Consider the following 18,559-nt stretch of genomic DNA (forward strand, 5'->3'; position numbering starts at 1 on the left):
AGCATTGCACAGAAGATGCAGTGAAGGTTGTCCCAACAGGTATGCACTGTTACAATTGTTACCAGCTTTGGAAGTTGTTTTCAGTAAACCTGTGAGCTAGAAAGGCTGATGTGCAAGCAATGAGCACTGGTGCTCTAGGTGCACAAGAGTAAAAGTCTTTAGTCAGCTGAAAATTACAACAGATCTACTGATAAGGATTCTTCAGTGGTGATAGTTGTTTTCAAAGAAACTGGTGCCTGTTGTCAAAAGTCACATTCACCACTGTGAGTATAAGAATTTTGTGTTTGCCAGTATGTTTCTTGAATTGGTTTCTACTTACATCCTAAAAACTCATAAGTGCCTGAAACTCAAATGGTTTTTCACCTGAATAAGAGGAGGGGGTAAGTGAGAACTTCCTCAGTGCTGTATGCAAGGTCCAGAGGCAGTGATGTTATACACAGTAGTTGTTTGAAACAGAAGCCTCAATGGGTTGGTGTAATACTCAAAATAAAGCAGTGAATACTGTAGACAGCACTTTCACTGCCAGGATTTCATGTAACACACTGTGTGAGGAACACCAGCACTTGTGGAAGGAACAGGTCATAAATTGGGTCTGTATTGTTACATATGAAAGGTAAGTGCAGGATTTAGGGAACAGAAATAAAGGAGAGCTGATTTTCAAGCCTGAAAATGTGACTGATCACCAGCTCTATGTCATTCTTTGTGCCAAAAGTATTTGTCTAGCAGCATTAAGCATCTGCTTGTCTGTTTCACACAGATGCTGTAAGTAGAATTTGACCTTTTGTTCAGCAAGTATTTGAATATTTAACGTGAAAATATTAAGTTATCAGAAAGGCTGACTTTTGGGAAGACTGTTCAATTTTTATACAGCCCAAGTTGTTAAAGTACTTTGGAGCATGAACAACTTCAGAGCAGAACAAAGCAGCCAGTGCTAATGTGTAGGAACTCCAGAAGTAAATAACAGCTGTTCAAGAAGACTTCTATTAAATATGTATTAATTAACTTGAAGTGCATCACTTAAACATGTGAAGAGATTATCTTGTGTTAATTTACATTAAAACACACAGCACTTGTTAGCCTCATTACACCACCCTAAGTATATCCTAAGCTATCACCTCATCTTACACTGAGCGTTTTGTTGGGTGTTGATTGCTTTCGATTTGCCCTTTTAAAATGTCAGATAGTGGCCTCCTTTTCTTGTTGGATCTCTTCTCTCTCTCAGGTTTTGCTCTTGCATAGTAACTGTTCTTACTTGTGTCTGTTCTGTGCTGAGCAGAAAGAAAAATAACAATAGGTTGTGAAAATATAATAGTAATTGTCCCCCCAGACTTCACAGGTGGATCCTGCTGTTAACCTGTGCACCAGCAGAGAATGTAAGTGTCCATTTGTATAGGAAAATTATTTTGTTTGAAGATTCAGTATCACCTTTGGACCAAGAAAGATAAATAGTGAAATTATAGATGAATAAAACACTGTGCTAATAATAGTGGTCTAAATCAGTATGTCAGTCTTCATAAACTCTCATTCCATCCACAAAACAAGTATTTAGGTAAATATAAGTAAAAACCCATCTTTCTATTTTGGTGCTGAAAATATATAAACTTACAAGATTTTATTTAGTGTCATTTTAGCAGCAGATCCAGCTGCTGGGCTGTTCTTTGATCCAGCATTTTGATTCCACAGACTCCCTGATCACAAGCTGGGAGTCCAGTTCTTTTTCTCACACCTATCCCAGCACACTCCTCACTAGGGGGAGACTGAGGAATGTGAGAACTCTCAGGCAGGCCCTGGCAGAGCAGGAAGGGCAAATGAAACCAAAATATTTGGCTTTAGCAGAACCTTGAAGTCCTGGACAAGTTGCTCCATTGCATGGCTCTCCTCAGGGAAGTGAGTGGGGCTGTTTGCTCTACTTTCAGGTTGTTTGCAGCCTCTTCAGTTAAGACTGTGAATTTGCACCTAGGTTTTGTTCCCAAGATTGTCTTTGCTGTATTTGTGCTTAGGGTGACATTTTTCTCAAGTGAAAGCTAGTTTCCAAGGTAATTATGGCAATATGGGAAGTGCTGCCTGTAGAGAAATCCAGGCTTGGAATTCACAGCCCTTGGTTCAAGAGCAGATTTAGATACATGCATCTTCAAAAAACCCTTTCAATGTGACTTAAATTAAACCTTCACTGACTGTGCCCTGACATCCAGGCAGTGTTTGCTGTGCTGAGGAAGTTGAGCTTAGGAACAGAACTGACTGTGGCTTTTTTGTTGTGCTTATCAGTGACCTAAAGGATGTATTTTTCAGAAAGGGTGGAGAACTGGGCTGAGATACTGTTTTTGTGGGCTGAAATGCCATGGTGGGTGTAGTAGAACTGACCACCCCTGCACTGAAGATGCTTTTCCTAATACCCAACCTAAACCTCCCCTGGTGCAGCCAAACTAAAATGCCAGGTGGTCTCCAGTGAAATCTTGAGAGTAGTAGATGCTTTTTCACCCTAATCTTTAAAAACACAGAAAATTAAAGGTGGAAAAAATCTCTGCAATGCAAACAGGAAAGCCTTTCACATGAGGTAAAAGGGTTGCAATTCCCAACATAATCTGGTTCTTTGCTTACAGTTAGAAGCTTTAGAAGTAGTAGAGCTAAGGAGAGCCTGAGATGTTTCTTGTTAAACACTTAAGGATAGGAAAAAAATGTGTGAGGGTAATTATCTTGATTAAAAAAATTGATCATCTTAAATAGGTATTTTTCAAGGTGCTAAAAAGGGATTTTGCTGATTTGGGCTGAAACTGCTACTCTCTATCTATGTTTAACTCCTCTCTTTCCTGTCACTCAAATTTTTGTTTCATGAAGTAAATTCAGTGTCAGCAGCAAATGTTAGTGTTTTATAATTTCTTTTTTAAAAGGATGTCACTCCTTTAAAAATGAGTGATCAGTGAATGGGACAGAGATGCTGTTTGGTGCATGGGTTACTGGGTGTTTTGTATATTAAAATGCAGTTTCTCCCTCTGTCCTATCATCTGTGCAAAGGGAGATGGAATATTCAGTGTAGAGAGTAGGAGCTGCTGAATTGGTGGGTATTTAGGACCTTTTTATTACTCAGTGAACAACATTAATTGTAAAAAAAGATTATACATCTAAATTTGGCAAATCTGATATGAAACCAAGTGTTCAGGATAGTGGTTGAACTCAGAATTGTTTGACTTTGTGCCTGGTCACTGTGTTAGATGTGCTGTGTCATATTGCTTCAGAAAGATGTCACAAAACAGAACACTGAAATCATGTTTCATGCAAATGCAGGAGGAATCCTAAATTCAGCAGTAAACAAAAATGAAAAGGAAGGCAGCACAATAAGGGCAAGAAAAGATGCTTAAGTTTCCCACAGTTCCTGCCTCATTGTTTATTCCAGCTTCCTGTTTTTTCAGTCTGCTTCTCAAGCCTTTCTTGTGCATATACACAGATTATAGAATGCACAAGAATAAGCTGAAGGCAGAAACTGACTTAATGAAGACATTCTTGTGAGAGAGAAAAGATTTTGTTGTCCACAGATGCGCAAAGAAAAACAGAAAAGCAGCTGCCCTTAGAAATGGAGTAAAAGTAGAGCTGAGTGCCACGTCATGGTGCTTTACTCAAAATCTGGTGTGTTCAAAGTCTTTGAGAGCTTCTGTACTGTTGTGCAGGGATGTAACCAAGAGGTGGAACAAGCAGCTTTTGTAAGTCTCATGTCTTAGATACTGTCCTGAGCAGTGCTGACTCTTTACCAGTTTTCAGATGGCAAATAAGGTTAAAAGGAAACAGCTTTCATAACTCTGGTATGGATGACACTGTTACTATTCAGTTTTGTGTCAAAAACTTCTCTTTCCTTAAGACCAAGCTATTGAGAGAGTCATGTGCTATCATCCTCTTCTTCAGAGGAGGATTCTGAAGGGCAGAGGTCCTCAGCTCACTAGTTCCCATCTCTGTGGGAAATTAGCTTGTCTTTTCTGAAACCTTTGAGGGCAGGGACAGTATAAATGGTGAAAAAAAAATGTGTGGCAAGTGGGTGGGGAGGTGAGATGAAGTGGAGCTGAGATTTAGCAATTAAATGAAGGCTTCTGGTCACTTGGCCTGCAGAGTTAAGGAGCTAGGGATGTTGTTTAGCAACAATTATTAAATTTAAGGAATATCTGCATTACACCCACAAGGCTGTGAGCACTGGCATCTGGGTGAATTGGGCTGGTTTATTCTACTCCTTGTGTTATTTATCAGCTGAAGCATTTATGAGAGCAAATGCAGCTGGTGGCATTTGGGCTGTGGAAATTATAGTTTGTAATATTCTTCTAACAGTAATTTGAGAGTTTAAAGAATTCTGTAACTAATATTTCAGTCATGCACTGAAAACCTTCAAGTTTAAGGAATTTTTTTTTTTTCGCACTGCCTTTATCAAAGAGCCAAAAATTCTATAGGATCCCTCTGAATCACTAACCATGGCTGCAGCAGCATACCTTGTGAAATAGATCAGTGGTCCAGTCTGCTTTGACAACTCCTATGTAACCAAATATAGGAGAAAGAGAAGACAAAATTTGTAGGGCTGGTAGTGTCTTGTATTTTTCAATAATTTATCAAGATTCGAGAGCACAGATTTCCTTTGGGAAATATTAGTTCTAAGGTTTACAAAGTGCCTCAGTTGTAAATACCCATAAAAATGACAATTTGGTAGGTCATATTTATTCTTAAGCGGGTCAAAGGACATTAGCGTATTCCTACTGCATAAATCTGTCAAGTACAGAATTTCTTTATGCTCCCAAATCACAAAAGCACCTCTTACAGTCAAGGAGAAAGCATCACATTATTGCCAATCAAGGACAACAAGCAAGAATATTGATCTCTACCCAATAACTTTTGCCCTGCTCACTAAGTTTTTATTACTGAAACTGGACACATCAAGGGATTGGATTTAATATATACATATAGTGCTGATTTATTACAGAGGAGAAATATGCTCTGGCCTTACTTCTGGCTCAATATTTTAAGACTTATTTTATTCTTTGCATAGAAGCTTTTTCTACAGACAAAGTGTAAAATTTCCAGCTAGCCCTGGGTATGCACAAGAGGTACATTGACTTATGGGTGTACAAGCATCCTGCCTTTGGTAGCCTTACAGTCATGAGTCTTGATTTTAGTAGTTTATGTATGTGAAAGTCTGTATAGGAGGATTGTTACTTCAGAGAGACATCACTAAAGATGACCTTGGGGAGGGAGGAGGGGAGATTGAAGGGCACAAAATGTCTGGGTGCAGTTTGCTGAGCCTGGTGTTGGCTTTGTGCTCATCTGTGGAGCTGTGCATGTAAAACCCTTTGTACAGGGACTGTTTGGCTGTCACAGGTATTGGAATGAAGCAGAGGGCCAGCATCCTGCATCTTGGGCTCCTGTTGGTGAAACTTCATATTTTGTGGTCATTTTTGGTTGATCACTGCAGAGGATTTGGCCTGCTCCACAAATACATCATCTTTGAACTCTGTCCACAGTGATAGCCATGGCTGAAGGCAGAGCTAGGATCAATCAGCTGCTTTTTAGAAAGGAAGTGCATCTACAAAACTGAAGGGAGAGTTCTTCACCACAGCATTACAGAACAGTGGACATTGGAAGGAGCACCTAGTGTGACCCACAGCTCAAAGCACAGTGCACTCAGTGTTGCTCAGTGAACAGGTTGCTCAGGATCTTGTCAGGTTTTGAATGCCAGGATGGTGTTTCCACAGCCTCTCTGGGTAACCTGCTCAGTATTTCAGTGATCAAAGATAAGCTACTGAGTTAAAAATACAGGCCATGTAAGTCAGCAGGACCAGATGTCTGTTGATTTTGCATCCTAGAGAGCAGCCAACTCCCTGTGCAGTTATAAGCCCTGCTGGCTTTTTACCTGTCTAGGCAAAAGATAGGAGTTTTGATTGCTCTTTGGCTTTTCAAGAGCTGGTCAGCCCTTTCACAGAATAAATGCATGAGGAGTAGCTGATGGATTTGCTGCTCATGTTCATAATGCTGTGGAGAGACCTGGAGAGGCCATACCCCACTCTCCATCATTTCCTGACAGAGCAGGCAGAGGGACACACGCTGAATTTCTCCAGACATGTCATTCCCACACCAGACAATTTGTCAAGAGGTTATGTGCAAGGTTTATGTGTTTGTCAGGATTTCCAGATGTCAAGTAATCCCAGCACAGGAGCAAATCCTACCGTGCCTGTAGAGCAAACCTGACACTCCATGGAAGTGCCCTGCACGTGGTGTGCACACTCCCCCTGCATCTGATGTGGCTGGGGGTCCTGTGCCTGTGCCCTCCTGTGGATTTCCACAAGCACAGCAATTTGGATGTGACCCAAACATTTTGGATTAACTCTGCATGTTCACACCATCTGTGCAGCACATGTACCACTAGGCTGGTGGTGCTCTGAGGGTTGGACACAGTGCTTCTACCCCACAGCTCCTGGGGATGCATTTCAGTGTAAGAAGAGTTCAGAACAGGATCATTGCACAATCAGAAATCATGCTTTTTACTGGGAACCTCTAGGAAGAATTCTGTCATAGGAAGAAGCTGATTTTTTGGGTTCTTCAGTCTCCTGACTTGTAACAGGTAATTGTGTAGTCAGCCATACCCTGCCTTCAGGGGGCTTTCCTATGGCACAGATTTCAGAAGGATCTCAGAAGGCTTTTGGTTTTGCATCTGTATGTCTTAACTAGAACATAATTTCTTCACCAACAAGAATTCAAACCAGAAAGGAAAACAAAAAATGTGGAGGTGAGATGAAAATATGACCCAGGGTATGTATTGTCTACTTCAAGTTGTCAGGTGGAAATGCTGACTTCTGCCAGCTGCCTTTAAAAACACCTCTCAGAATCAAGCCTAGAATGAGAAAGTGACAATGACTTCCATGTCACCTTTTCAGGTAAATACAGAAAGCTGTAGTTGCCAGAGCAGTGATGAATCATGATTTTCTTCCATCCAAAGAGCCTTGGGCTTTTTCCTCATTCAAACATTTAACTTACTTGCAAGGCTGACAGAAAAGCAGTAGATTTTTTTTCCAAATATCCATTTGCCTTTCCATTTATCTACTTTGATCTAAAATATAGAACCTGATAGATGCCCTAGGTAAATCAAACATTTTCCGTCTGCCAAAACGGTTTTGCAAATGCTTATTTCATGCCATTACCATTTTTCTGTTTCTAGCAGTAAATCAAAAAGTATCAGCCATTCATCCACTTTAAAAGTAATGCCTTTCCTTAGCATAATTACACATACCCAGTGGAGATCTGTGTGCACAGTAAATCTATTCCTTTAAAAGGTTTCGCCTTAAGTACCACAGTGACATAAATTGGTGAAGCGCAAATTTATTTATTTAAAAGGTTTATTCTTTTAACTGATAGAGTAACTGTTACACATCCATTGTTTGGGTTGGGTGGGGAGGGCTTTTATTAATGTATCAGATTTAATTTTGCAGCAGATGTTTATGTGGAAAGGTCTCAATCCTTACAGGACTTGTAGCAATTGATATGCATGTGTAATTTATTCTCATTACAGGTTTATTCTTAACTGGTGTTCGGGGGGTCTTCACTGTATCTCTAGTAGATCCTTGAGAATTAAACAGTTTAACCAATGTAATGAGCAAGCCTGAAAGAAGTACAGGTAAAGCAGAATATGGATTTGGGTATTACTTCTCCAGATTTGCAAATAATGTAAGTATGGTATTTAAAGGGAGTGAGAAATTGGCAAAAATAAATATCTTCAAGTAATAAATGCCCCGGATGGTATTTTGGCAAAGCAAAGATTTAAAAAAATGGATCTTTTCATCATTCTCATGTAAACTTGCTCATCTTTGTAAGTCATGCTTGTAGCTCTCAGGGGTGTCAAACCTAAAGCAGACAAGCCCAGCTGGTGGAAGCCTGGGAGTGAAATGATGAATTTTTTAGCAGATCTGAGTTTATTTTTAGGCTTTATAGAATTATGTTTCATTTCCCTGTGAGTGAAATTGTAGGAAGTAGCTTAGAAGAAAAACAAATTAAGAAACTTCACCAGAACAGCAAAAAATAGCAAAACACTGGACCCTAACTACAGTTGAGCACAACATATCCTGATTGCATTTGAAATTGTGGCTACAGTTTTGTCCTGCAAATATTTACATACATGTTCAGTTTAATGCATATGAGAATTCTTGAAACAAGCAGTAAGTCTGCAGAGACAGCAGACTGCAGGTTAGACTGCATGGGGAACTGAACAAAATTTCTAGTGGGAATATACTTTCTTTAGATATATTTTCTGTGCTACTGAATGTGGGAATAAAATTCCAGGTGTCTGGATTTTGTTAGTTTATGCAGTAAAAGAAGTGTAGAAACATTTTGGGAGAGAGGAGAGTTCATAGGAAGGTTCTGGGTCTGGAATCTTGTTTGGTTAGTGAAGATAATTTCATTAACACAATCAACATATTCAACCCTATGATTTCACACTATCCATTTTTGCTGGCATTACAGAATTGTCAACTCTTTCCTGCAGATAAAACAGAAAAACTGCATTAGTATCCAAGGCAAGTGTGGGAAAATGCCGTGGACCTGGGAGGAGGAGATGCATGTGATAGTTACAGGTCTAGCAAGGGCTGGTTTTTGCAGAAAGTTTATCACATGCAGCTACACATCCCATGTCCATTAAGGTCACTCTTTTGAGATTTCATTTTAAGTGAACTTGGCTTTTTGGGGTCCTTTCTAGTACATGGAGTAGATCAGAATTTGCCAACCATGCTTTTTTCTCAGAGTTGATGGTGGTGCTGCCATGGGGTTTTGCCTGTGATAGAAAGTGTGTTAGTAAGTGACAAAGATGCCTCTTTATATCTCATGTCCTAGAATGTGCTCCTGGGAGTACTGGGGACTGCAGCCTTCCCCACTGAAACAGCCTCCCCTCTGTTCTGCAGTTGGGAACCAAAGGAGCCACCTTAAAGGGTGAGAGAGTACCTCAGCTTCCAAACTGGCTCAATCTTTGTCTTCCCATGCTGTTTGCATCGATGCTAATCAATGTTAATTATGGTAGTGGGGCTTGTGATGTACTCATTATAAAAGCCATCCTATTTTTCTGTGCTTGTACAGTCTGTCACACAATAGAGCCCTGATTGGGGTTCCCTAGATGCAACAAATAGCAATACAATTTATGATAATAATGAATATGTGGTTCATGGTGCAAGACCACCAAACTCAGTTCATGGAGCTTGGGAGCATCCCTTGATAATTGTGTTTGCTGTTACCACTGACTATGGCATTCTGGATATGTCTTGACAGTTGAGGTCTCAGCAATAAACCAGTTAAGTTTTTGTTACTGTTTTAATAGGTGCTTCTTAAATTTGTGTTTGAGTCTGTGGGTTTTGGTGTAAATACATGCTTGAAGTTAGCTGTGCTTAAAAACTCTTCTGACTCAGCATCCTCACTGTGCTGGGTTCATGATCCCACCAGCCCTCCCTGCCTGCACTGTGGGTGCTGAAGGATGGGGTGCCAGGGAGTTTCTCTCCTAGGCTGAAGGTTAGAGGTGCAAGAGTAGGAAGGAGTTTCATCCCAGGTGCTGAGCAGCTGCTGGGGGTGTTTGTAACCAGGGTGCCCAGCTCCTGCAGGGGCTGGAAGCCCAGAGCTGGGAGGTGATGTTTTCCTTCCTCCCAAAGCTGCAGCCTCCTCCTCTGTTACTAAGAGCTGACACCCAAGGGTGCAGTCTCCTATGATGAATTTGTTTCAGTCTTACTGTTACCCTCACTGGAAATTTCAGCACCATTGTTTATATTAATTAATTTGTATAAATAACTGTGTTAATAATAACTTTGTATAAGTAACTGTAAGTTTTTTTATATATTAATTTGTAAACATAACTCACTCTGCACTACCTTTGTGAGTTTTGGTGACTTATATAGACTGGTTTTTTTCTTCAGAGAATGTTTTCCACAGTGTTATTCCTTGTTACCTGGTTTGTTATGAATATTGGTTCCAGTCTCATTTTTTCCGTTCCCACCAGACTGCATGCCTGAATTTTAGTTATTTACATGCAGTTTTGGTGTGTGATTATCTGCCTGACTCTAGTTTTCTGCTAGAGTGCTGACCAAGCCTGTGTACAAAAATGTTTTAAATTGTTTTAGATGTTACATTACCTATCTTGAGTGTGGATGTTGTTTTAAGAGGAATCCAAGTCAGTGGAGAGCTGCTTCTGTGTTTGTAATTTATAGCAGCTAGATTTTTCCCTGCTAATGGTGCTTTACTGAAATTTCATGATCTACAGCACACCCTAGTGATATCTGGAAATCATGTAGTTACACCCAGTCAATTTTATTTCCTTTGTGGTGAAGCACATCTTAGGGCTCCAATAAGCCAAGTCCAGGAAAGTAAGTACCTAAATGCCTTTGTACCCAAAATAGGAATGGGTTTATAAAGCAAAAAACAGCCTTAGAAACTGAGACTACAGGCTAGTCCTCTGTGAAAAGAACATCTGTATAATGAGTTCATCTGGCTTGCAGTCTGTAATGTTTGACACGTTTAACAACATGGGGAAAAGCAGCCCAGGGTTATGTAGGAAGAGTGAGGAATATCTCTTGGGTTCCCATTTAGACTGGAGAGAGAAACTAGATATAAATAAAAGCATTGTGGAGGAAACCTGCAGGCAGATTTCATAGGTCAGAAGCATGAATGATCATTTACTCTCTTACAGCCAGAACATTAAAAATTATGCTATGTATTAAATTCCTCCTTTTGCAGGATGTTAGGTCACTTAGTTTTTCAGGTACCTGTATTGAGTTGAGTGGCCATCAGGCTCCATATGATCCTGCAGAGTTGTGTGCACCTTCTTAACTTTTTAGGTTATTGTTCACTCAGTTTTTCCTGGATTTCTGTATTTCAGTAATTTATTTTCTTATGATTTGTCTAAACACAGAGAATGTCAAGGGTTCTGAATTGGCTACTGTTGACCCCATGATGGGGTGAGAGGAGAAAGCAGGTTTTGAGAAGGAATCTGACAAAGTTTAATTAAATAGTCAAGAAGGAAGGCAAATACTTATCGGAGGTGAAGTCAAATAGGTGACATGTGGATGACACTGAAAGTGAAAGCAGTATGAGCTGCATCTTGGAAGATCTGATCCCATATCTCTGTTTCATGTAGAGAGCATTCCTTGTCTATGTCAGGCAAAGCTGAATATGGGGTCCTGCTTTCTGGTTCTCTCATGCATGAGAAATCTGTAATACTTTAGGGAGAGACAGGTTTCCTCTCAGACCTCTGCATTTCACTCTTGTCAGGTAATCCAAACAATAATGGAAATTAGTATTTTGTTTTATGTAAATAAAAACAAAAAGTTTGCAATAATTTACGGTATTTATTTAAATGACATGCAAATTACTTTTTGAAACTTAGGGGGGAAAGCAGCACAACTGAAACAGCACAATTGTTTCCGAGAACATTCATTTCAAATCCACATACAATATTTCATTCATGCTTAATTATTTCCCCAATGCTAGTCTAAGCATTACTAGTTTCCTTTGTCTTTTTGCTTTTGCATGCAGCATGATTAGCAAAACTGCTTGTGCTCTACCAACTCCTGCACATATGGGGTTTAGCCTCATTGTTCAAGGGGTGGAGCAACAAGCAGTATGAACACTCATGCTGCCAAATTTGGCACACGTGAGCCCTCCAAAGTATACAGATAGCACCAGTTTCATTTAAATCCCTGTCTATATTTTGCATTGCTACCATAATGGCAACTCCATTGTCTGGGTGTATTATTTGAAGCAGCTTTTCTCCCATTGTTTGTGCACTGTAATCCTGGAGGTTTCTGTAGTCGTTGTGAGCAGCTTACGTGAAAGAAATCCTTTAGCTTGCAGTGAACCTGCTGGCAAAGGAACAGGCCATGACTAAAGCATGAGACCTGTGATCTTTCTGAAGAAAATCTCTTCAGTAGATTGCATAATTTCTTGTTTTCATGAGACCCTGTTCTCAGGTTTGGACTCAGTATTTCCTTTCGTCACCTCTGAGGCATGATGGGAGTATCAGCTGAAAAAAAAGAGCAATGATGCTGGCTGTGAATGTGTAGCCTAACAACATTTTATATACATCTCAAATGCTACCAAAGAGACACAGCTCCTGTTTGTCAGAAATTTAGGACAGTTGTTTATTCTAACTGCAGCAAAGTCTTGGCCTTTTATTCTTCCATGCTATTGATTGAATTGGCACATCCTGCTGTGAGTCTTTCCAACAGACTTTGAAAACTTAATGCTTGTCTGCTTAGGGAAGAGTAAAGAATTTCCTGGAACTTATTGTAGAGAAAGAGCTGCCCAGTTCTTTCCCTTTCTAGCATTCTGTCACCTGCCTGGGCAGTGCCCTCTCCTCCAGTGGTGCTTGCCTCTCGTCACTGTGGTATGCACACACTGTTGTCCATAAAGCCATTCAGCATTAGCTGTTCTTTACAAAGTATGCCCTTTACTGGTTTTGCAATGCACATAATTTTACTCCTGACACAGTCATTTGTGACATTTTTAAAGCAGTGGCTCCCAAGTTTAGGGCTGCAGAAAGCCAGCAAAAGATCCCTTTGTAATTGCAAAGTTTCCAGTTCATTTTGTTTCCAAAGTCTAGCTCATGTTAGAGGACAATATAAATGCTACATAAACAATGCCCTACTCTTCATTTAGCTTAGTTCTTCAGAGAACCCTGCTGCAGCCACACAGGCATCATGTGATCCATCCCAAAGGGTGACACCTTTGTGCTTGCATGTGACACTGAGGGATGACCCAGAAGACAGTACTGAAATCTGCTAAACTGTGAGTCTGAAAATCCCATTTTATATTTGAGCATTTGCAGTGACTTCTGGAAGCTTCAAATCTGGTCCATCATTGTAAAGAGTAATTCAAATTCACCTTGTCATCTTTTTGCCTCCAACTTACCATGATAAAAGAAAATCAGGTAATGTAATCTGTACAAGCTGGCATCTTTCACTCTACTGCCCAGCTGCCTGCAGCTTCCCCTCCTGCCTGCCACGTTATCAGAACTCCAACCCAGGAATGCTGGAGAGAATGATTGTGTTCCTTTGGAAAACTGGGGCTTTCATTCAGCACCTCTGGAGTGGGTGTAAGGTTGGAAGTGAAGTCAGCCAAGGACCCTTGGCTCTGGTGGGACTGAAATCAGCTTCTTTGGGCTTACAGCATGTCTCCAAAATAATGTGTGTGGGGGCCAGAACTACTCAATTACTGTCCTCAGACTCCAGAAGTGCCATGCACATCTCACACCACTGAATAGTACCAAGCATGGAAATGTATTGCTGATGTTATTCCAGACACCTTCAAATGTCATCCATCCTTGATACTCAAGTGTTTTGTTCCTTAACTGATTGTAAAATAGGCATTTTAGATCTGATTTTGATGTTTGTCTACTTATTGTATGTCCTTTAATTAGAGTCTTGACAAAAGCTCAGATGCACTGTTTTAGACACACTCTGCAAGAGTGCTGTAAGAGATGGGGATTTTTTTTTTTAGCTCCTCTCTGGGAATCTTTCTAGCTCCTCTCTGGTATTTTGTGTAGCTATTTTTTAACCAGGTTTTTTTTTTTCCACATCATTGTTCATCCATGCTATAACCTACAAACATGTAAGCTAATTTCAGGACACTGACTTTTACATTCAGATTGCTGTAGCTTTTTTCTGAAAAGGTCACAAAATGACTATACCAGTAAACACAATTAGTGAATTAGGTTGCTGAGGAAGTAAAAACCAACATCAATGACTACTGTAAAAGAGGCTAAAAGAGCAGGAGACAGGTTATTTCATTTGCAGGTAAGAGCATGCCTAAAGTACCTGTAACAGCTTGCTTGGATAATGCTAGCTAGCAATGTGTGCTCTGTTCCAAAGCACCAGCCTATATTTTTGAATCATCTTTCAAGACTGAGATGATATAAGGCAATTAATAGTGTTTTGTGACCTTCTGCACCAGTAGTCCATCTTTTTGGCATCGAAACTGATTTTGCCCAACTTGGCATTTTATCACCTAGGAATATGTGGGGAGATCAAAGAGACACCTTTTACAGCAGCAGTGGAATGATTTACTTCTGTCACAGTGTTCTTTAAATTCACCATTTCTTACAAGCTGATGAGGCAAACCTCTTCTTTGCTTAATATCACATAAGGTACATTGAAAGGCTGTGAAGAGGCAGATGTTCTATAGCTTCACTTCATATGCAAAAACCTGTTATTCTTTATTTGCATTCAATTAGAAGTCAGACCCCAATGAATATCTAGTGTAGGAAATGGAGAAAAGATTTGCCATCAAGCATATGCTTTGCTTGTGGTGGATCTCAGTAACCTGCTATTGTGTCTTCCTGCAGTGATTTGGTCATTTCTACTGTATTATTTACACCTTCCAGCTCAGGGGTAAAGACTTTTAATAGGTGACAACTGGAGTTATGTTCCTGCCTTTAGAAATGTTGCCTTTTCTCATTCCTTTTAAAAAGCCATTCTGCAGTTGCAAATTTCCCTTACCAAGTAGCTCTGTTTAAGGATTTAAATGCTGTAGCATTACTTCCACATTCATTTTCTTTTTTGATACAGTTGTGCCTTGTGTGATCCTGTGAAGGCTCACCATTCTCCTGGCAATCCTGAGTATAATAAGAGGAGCTCAGAAGTTATAAAACTGTTGTGTTGTCAAGAAGAGACGGTTCAAATGATTGCCATGAAGCAGAAGTGGCTTCATAGCAATCACTTAAACTCTTCCAGAACAGCTGTTGTGCTTGCTGTGACCTGTAAGAGCACGCATACCAGGGTATGACAGTACCTAGGGAGAGACAGAAGTTCTCTGGAGCCCAAGACAGCAGAGACAGGGATAAGCAAAGCAGCTTTTCATCACTGCAGCACAGGGTTTTCCAGCCTTTGGGGGGAAACAATGGGAATCTCATACCCTCCTAAACTGGGATGTGATTAGAAACTTGCTTTGTTACATTCTCCATCCCCTTTCTTCTCCATGGCCCACTCCCACCACATGTTCTGGAGAACACATGACATTTCTTCCTTTTTCCTCTTTTCTCTTTGCTTTGATCTAACATTAAATTAAACCATCCTCACCCAAATCCAAGCAATGCATTGACACTAAAGGAAAACCTTGAGACTATTTTTAAGTGCTTTGCAAACTTAGACAAATAAATCAATATTACTTCATGCATGCCTCAAGTTTGAAATGGTTCTTTGTCCTGCCATTGTGATGATAAAAAAATTCAAGATTTTAAGGAAAAAAAAAAGGTGCAACTAAATGAAATGATGAAACTAATTCTGTCACACACAGTTACCTAATCCTCATGTTTTCTCTGCAAGCTCTAGCATGAACTAAAATGTAGAGGAACAACCTTTTTTCTGTGCAACAAGATTAAGTGTCTCATCTTGGAAAAAAAATATCTGTCAGGGTTTCCTGTGAAGGTAATAGAGGTGTTTCAGATAATTGGATCAGGCGTCTCTGGACAGTTTCTCCAGACTGAGCCTGCTTCCTATGAGCATTTTCCCAAGATGTACTAAAGGACAGGCTGAAAGCCAGAATGAATCATTGTTTTGGTAGCAACAGCCTTTCTGCAGCTGAAACCATTTGTGGTGCCCCTTGGCCTATCTCTTAGTATGTCAAAAGCTGTGCAAACGTGAGGCTGAAGATACAATGAAGGGCTTGCAGTCATTTTGGGTTCTTCTTTTATGTTAGGGAAGCCCTTGACAAAAATCTGCCACAAGGCTCTTCAAACCAGAATGCCAGTGCACCACTGCTGTGGTTGATTTCTGATGCCTGCTTTTGACACATAATGAGGATTTTGGGGGGTAAAAGGATTTTGGGTGGCTTTTATCTGGATTTTTAGAAGCATGGAGATCCTAGTAACCTGAAGAGCAAAAATATATAAAATATCCTGATACAGGAAATGAAATAGTGAATCAATACTGATAAAAGGGATGGGGGAAGAGCAATGACATCTAGTATTTATTAAGAGCCCAGCTCACTGTAGTGAATAGGGAATCACAGAATGGGCCGGGTTGGAAGGGAACACAGTGTCCCCACCTCCCTGCTCCAGCAGTGCCATCCCAGAGCACACAGCCCAGGATTGTGTTCAGGATCGTTGTGGAATGCCCCAGTGAGGGAGACCCCACATCCTCTGTGGGCAGCCTGTCCAGTGCTTGGTCACTGCACAGGAAAGTTCTCCCTCGTGTTCAGGTAGAACTTCCTGGGCATCAGTTCCTTCCTCTTGTTCCATTGCTGAGCCCTACAGAGCAGAGCTGGGTCTGTGCTCTGACAGACACTGCCCCTTGGACACTGACAGACAGGGATGGGGTTCCTTCTCAGTCATCTCTTCTCTAGGCCCAATTCTCTCAGCCTGCCCTCCTAAGAGAGAAGTTCCAGTCCCTAAACAGAGAATACAGTGAGATTATTGGCAGGATCGGATGTGCAGCAGGACTGCCTTGAGCTGCTCTCACTCCACCAGCTCCTAGAATTAAAAAGCACACGATCGTCTGTCCCGGAGCAAAGCTGTCCCTGCGTGTGCTCAGGAGGCCCTTCCCGAGGGGCAGAGCTGCGGCTTCCCCGGCTCCCTGAGAGGAGCTGCGGGCTCTCCCGAGCTGCGGCTGCCGCCAGATGGAGCCGCCGGGCAGCGGGACCTGGGCGCGGAAAAACCGAACCAGCGCCGGGATCCAGCCCGAGCCCACCGAGTGCGAGCCGGGCTGGCACACGGGCATGGCTGAGTGCTCACCCAGGGCAGGAACAGGCTGACTCCATCAGATCCTGGCTGGGAACCGCGGACACAATCGTTTCTTAACCCAGCGGATGCAAGAACCAGATTCCCATTAGCTAGATTCCCTTAAAGAACCAGATTCTCGTTACCAGATTCCTGTAAGCCAGGTTTCCGTTAACCGGATTCCCTCTAAGAACCAGATTCCCTCATATAAACAGATTCCCTTAAAGAACCAGATTCCTGCTGGCTGCAGCTGAGTCAGTGATTGCATAAGGCTGCAGTGTGATTACAGCAGCCTGTACAGCGTTAAAGGATACCTACACAGTTATCTTACATCTTGATTTTAGTAATTCCCATCATACTAAGAATCAGACCTAGTAAATACCCACTGATGTAGCCCTAATAACCCGTGTGTATTTTTAACTGGAGTAGTGAAGTAATGATTCCGTTTGGCATAGTGATAAAAATTCCCTCCTTAGAGGGTTGGCAGACTTCATGGCTTTTAATTTTGTCCCATGGAAAGTTGCTTGCAGCTGGAATTTGGGGTGTAACTTTTTAAAATGTACATGGCATTTCGGCTCTTTGCTCATTTTAGGAATTACATTTGTGTTTTACGTCCAAATCATAAAAATCAAGAGCATCAGTAGACCTGTAACATTTTGAGTTGTTACACAGAGAGTTATTTTATATGATCATATAAAGCATGAGGAGGTTAAGAAGTCCCCAGTGCAGCAGCAGGAAAGGGACAAAAACTGTGAGTTATATTTCTCCTCCATTTTCTCATCCTGCATTTTTGGTTTCTGAATAAGGAACTGAGGGGAGATGGTTTATCTTAAATCAGAAATGAAATCATAATGAAGGCTTAGTTTACAAACCCAAAAACCTCTGTTATTAAACCATTCTTGAGGAAATGGCAGCATTTTTAACATTTGGCAGTAACTTTTCCAAGACTGTTTTAGTATTAGGAACCAGTGTGGTATTTCAGAAGCCATATGTGACACAGCTGTTTTAATGCTTGTTTGATTGCTCCTGGTGCTCTATCAGACTAGCACATTGCATTTTACTGAGCTGGTGGCTGAAACAAACCTGGATGACAAGCATGCAAAAATATTCTGAGACTAAATTCTCAGAGTAGGGCCAGGTACCGTTTTGTGGCAGGCAGCGCCTTTCCTCTTCCTTTTTCCCAGCTTAGGCAGTTCTGGGATGTTCCATTCCACAACCATGTTCCTACAATCATAGCATCATAGAATGGTTTGGCTTAGAAGGAGACCTTGAGGAACATCTTGTTCCACCCTTCTGCCATAGGCTGCTCCAAGCCCCATCCAGCCTGGCCTTGGGCACTTCCAGGATGGGGCAACCACAATGCCTCTCCTTCCCTATTCCAATGCCTCACCACAACCCAAGAATTTTTCCCAATGAAAGCAATGAGACTGAGGTGTCTTTACAAACAAACTGTGTGCCTGCTGGTAGACTAAGCCAGATACTGATAGGTGAAAGAAGCAGGGAGGGGAACCAAAAATTTCAGAATTCCACTAATTGACACAGACTGCTGCTCACCCAAGGCCATGCTGAATTCCTGGACTTTTATAGAAAAAGAACAGGATACATGTTAGAAGAGGCTCTGTATTAAGCGATTTGGGAAGTCTGTACCTCTCAAGTACTTCAGCCCCTGGGGAGAGGGGGAAATGCAGTTGGGAAATCAGGATAAAAAGGAGGCTGCATCCTCTAGGAATTTGAGACCCCATGGGAAATGCTCCATGGCCTCTCCCTTTATTCAAATAAAGCTAGAGAACTTTACTTACTCCTCTGTCTCCTTTCTGGACACAAACCTCTGGCATCGTGATTAATTTCCTGACACTAATC

The 18,559-nt window shown here is 41.2% G+C and overlaps 1 protein-coding gene and 2 long non-coding RNA genes across 4 annotated transcripts in view; 2 read left to right on the top strand and 1 right to left on the bottom strand.

Annotated features, from left to right (window-relative positions):
* Positions 1-7,388, top strand: part of LOC132332576 (uncharacterized protein F13E9.13, mitochondrial-like) — a 30,444-nt gene extending 23,056 nt beyond the window's left edge. Inside the window, exon 8 of the transcript XR_009487934.1 lies at positions 3-7,388. The gene's annotated coding sequence lies outside the window, so the exon portion shown is untranslated. The remainder of the gene's footprint in view (positions 1-2) is intronic.
* A 32-nt stretch (positions 7,389-7,420) lies between these two features.
* Positions 7,421-15,909, top strand: LOC132332582 (uncharacterized). Its single transcript, XR_009487937.1, has 2 exons — positions 7,421-8,940; positions 12,646-15,909. It is a non-coding gene; the product is annotated as an uncharacterized LOC132332582 (long non-coding RNA).
* LOC132332581 (uncharacterized) lies at positions 11,317-17,923 on the bottom strand. 2 transcript variants are annotated; one of them, XR_009487936.1, is made up of 2 exons: positions 17,842-17,923; positions 11,317-16,371 (listed from the first exon to the last, which is right to left on the bottom strand). It is a non-coding gene; the product is annotated as an uncharacterized LOC132332581 (long non-coding RNA). The 2 variants fall into 2 exon arrangements; XR_009487935.1 differs by having other exon boundaries at positions 17,783-17,923.
* Positions 17,924-18,559: the final 636 nt, after the last annotated feature.

Source organism: Haemorhous mexicanus, chromosome 12 (assembly GCF_027477595.1).
Source record: "Haemorhous mexicanus isolate bHaeMex1 chromosome 12, bHaeMex1.pri, whole genome shotgun sequence".
Lineage (NCBI taxonomy): Eukaryota > Metazoa > Chordata > Aves > Passeriformes > Fringillidae > Haemorhous > Haemorhous mexicanus.